The sequence below is a fragment of the Lycium ferocissimum genome, chromosome 5 (assembly GCF_029784015.1).
Source record: "Lycium ferocissimum isolate CSIRO_LF1 chromosome 5, AGI_CSIRO_Lferr_CH_V1, whole genome shotgun sequence".
In the NCBI taxonomy this organism is placed as follows: domain Eukaryota; kingdom Viridiplantae; phylum Streptophyta; class Magnoliopsida; order Solanales; family Solanaceae; genus Lycium; species Lycium ferocissimum.
The window spans coordinates 12,272,465-12,276,194 of NC_081346.1; positions in this window are offsets into that span (position 1 = coordinate 12,272,465).

A 3,730-nucleotide genomic window follows, 5' to 3' on the forward strand; every position below is an offset into this window, starting at 1 on the left:
GTTCAACCTTGGCGAGTCTCACGTACGCTACTTGAGAACAAAAAAAATCTTAGTAAGAAATATTTAGTTTTACGCAGCGCAAATCCTAACTAATCGTGCTCTTAAATCGGACACCTAACACCGTTTGAAAAAACAAAAAAGAGTAGGGAGAAATTAGAGGTGAAGTAGAGAAACACTCCGCAATTAAAGCACCTCTGTCATTAAAATCTCATCCAACAGCTGAATTGTTATTTGCCAACACTATCAAACTAGCTGGAGCTTTAAGCGGAGTTGGTCAATTGTCGCACTCCATAGGCCGGCCCCAATTAATTTCTACTCATATTGTGTGTGCAATGTATTTTTCTTTCTTTTTTCAATTGCAAAAAAAGAGTACGTTCAAACTTCAAACTCGATTGAAAATATTGAGTCACGTTATCCTCTTGTGGATGATTGAAATTGGACTCTGACCCGCTAATGAAATAAATGGTCAAAGAAGTTGGTGAACTCCAGCATTAATTTAGCTCTCAGAATTGGAGTAACGTGGTAATAGGCGATTGCTGTTCTTGGATGCCTACGTCAAAAAAATAGTAGTTTTTTTTGTCCCTCGGTTTCAATAAATATTTTGAACCGAGAGTCTATTGAAAACAGTTTTCTACCTTCATCAGGTTGGGGTAAGGTTGTGTACGCATTCTCACAGACTCCACTTATAAGATTACCAGGGGCGGTCCTACCTTGGTGCAAGTGGGATCAGTTGAACCCACTTGCTCAAAATGTTTTATACTACTTATTTGTGGAAATTAGTTTTCGAAGAACTAACTGCAGTATATTAACGAGGATTGAACCCACATGACAAAAGGCGAGGCGCGGCGTAATGGTTAATGTGGGTTCATTTTGACCGAAAGGTTAAAAGCTCGAAAATGGATTTCAACACTTTTGCGCATGCATTTTTCATATTTTTTCAGAAAAATGGATAGATTTGCTGCTCTTAAATTCCTATTTGTGGCCTCTTATATTAAGATTATTAATGGTATAGTTTAGTTCATATTCTCTTTTTTGTTATTGTTATTGTTTGCAATTTAGCATTTTTGTTTTTCTTATAAATTTTGAAAATAAAAAAAAAATTTTTTAACATATTTTCGTGGCCTAGAAATCAAAACCATTTTGTTATGAACCAAAATAAGAAATTTGAGGTTGAAATACATTCGTTATGGTACATTGGAAGATTACATCTGGAAATGATTACAAGTTGGTGGTGGTGGTGGTTTCAATAAATGTTTATTTTTGGTCCATTTTTATAGGAAAGATATTTATATTTTTGCACCATTTTTAAAAATATATTTGCCTCAAATATGAATTAACATTGCAAACTGAATGTAACCCATAATAGTCATATATGTAATATTAAATACATAGTTTGTTAAGTTTGCGAAGTTTCAGAAGGGAAGAATATAAAAAATGCACATTTCAATTAAGTTAATATTTTAAATTTACTTAACCAAATTTTCTAATGACCAAAATTAAAATCGATACATATTTAAAGGACTAAAAGTACAAATTTTCACCAAACATGTATAATAGTTTTTCGTTTGTAAGAAGAAGAAGGAGACAATGAAAACGACAAGTTATTATTTATCGATTTTTATTTTTATTTTTTGAAAAAATTTATCAATATTTTAATACAAGTGGAAAGAAAATGTTTCTTAATACTTCCTCTGCAACCCGAATAACATGGTTTGTGGGATATTTTGGTGGGAAAAAACATCACATTTGACAATATACTATAGAGTCAAATATGTGTACTTAGCATTGGGCCTAAGAGGTAGTCTGAAATTAATAATTTTCAGCTTTATTTATTTATTTTAATTAATGTTTGAATTCTGAATTTTGAATTTGATCATTTAAGTGCCTAGTAAATATCTGTCTTCTAGACTATCTGAGAATGAATACGATTGGATTTGTTTAACCATTTTGGTTTCTTTCTCTTTATATTCACATTGCATTATTTTGAAATTCAAGGCTAAATCTCGAACGTAGTTTTGGTTTCGTAAATCCTGAAGAAATTACATCAAATACTCGATAATCGTAATGATATAATTTCTTTAAGAAAAGTAACTACACTAAAAATGTCAGGAATTTACTACTTCCAATATTATCCGACAACTTATTCTTCTCAAGAAGTCGTTTGCTTAACTATAATATGGGACCACAATCTCGAGATAAAATGTAAGATTATTTTATCTTACGTTCAATAGATTTTTAAAATTTCGAAATTAGCAATTCTTGGATAGTTTACATCAAAATTGTAGTATTATTTTTATATCACAATCTATGTGAAATAATAATTGCGGATTATTAATTTTGTGATAGAATAGCAAAGAACTAAATATTTATTAATAAAATTATAACCATTGTAACACTTGTTCACAGACCAAAACTACCAGCTAATTTGCTACTTTTGAATTTTATCCAACAACCTAATCCTCTTCATTTGGGACCCGGAACCTTTTTAACCCAAAAAATAACTTTTGGAATCAAACTAATCCTTTAAAAAAAAAAATCAAATTAGGCTTCACGCACAGATTGGGCCAAAGTGTACATTTACACCTTGGTCCTTTCACGCACAGATTATGTGCGTGAAATCCTCTTTCCCCCCGATCCCAACCTTTATTCTTTGGAAATCAAACTCAAAATTAAGCTTTTTTCCGTACTTTGACCGAATATTAGTCACGTTTCAAAACACCAGAATATAAATATTTTATATAGAACTTAATATTTTTTTTAGCATACAATAATATCGGCTCATTACATCAAGTATACATATACATTTGGATCGTCGTTTTAGGAGTTGTACAGTGCTCCAAGTAAATTTGAAAACTTGTTATATTTAGGTTTAAGTGTCATATTTTATAGGGTTTTGATTAATCTCTTTTGTTTTCCTCCCAAAGCTATGAAAGTACTTTTTTGGTTCAAGAAAGATAGAAAAGAAAAAATTACTCTGCTTTGTATTAGTTTTTTTTTTCTTTTGTCTTTTTTATTTTGTTATTGTATTGTGTAATCCACACCTTTTGAACGTGCAAAAATAAATATAATATTTAAAAATAATTCATCCAATATGAGAGGTTTATAATAATTGAAAAATATTTCATTCCATTAGCAACGAAATACATCATTAAATTACAATAGACTTTAAAAAAAAATCAAGTTCTAGACACTCTTCTACTTCCAGATGTGCTGCCACCACGGGAGTTTTGCCCACATCAACGCTTATCATGCCCAAATTGCTTACATGTCAAGCACTTGCGAGAATAAGTCTTTTCGCTAACATCCATTTAATTGTGATAACGGGTTAGCTTGTTTCCCAATTTACGGATATGCTTCTTGTTCGCAACCATAGAAAACGGTGCGGCTGGCCAATAAGCTTGATTACCAAGGGGATGGAAGTGCCCGGAATATACTTTAAGGTAATTTACTATCACGTCCCGAACCATGGCCTGGGCGTAACACGGTACTCGATGCCTGACTACATGTGACCGAGTGAACCACATGGCTTGCTGAATCATCATGAGGCATACATGAGCGAAAATATAACGCGAAGTGCATGATGAGCTTTTATAAAACATAGTAAGTAATAATATTAAACATAAGTACTTGATTAAGTCATGAATACCAACAATATCATAAATGAGCCAAACCGGCTAACCAACTCTAGAAGTCTAACATGACACTTGTCTTGTCCATGAAACATCTAACA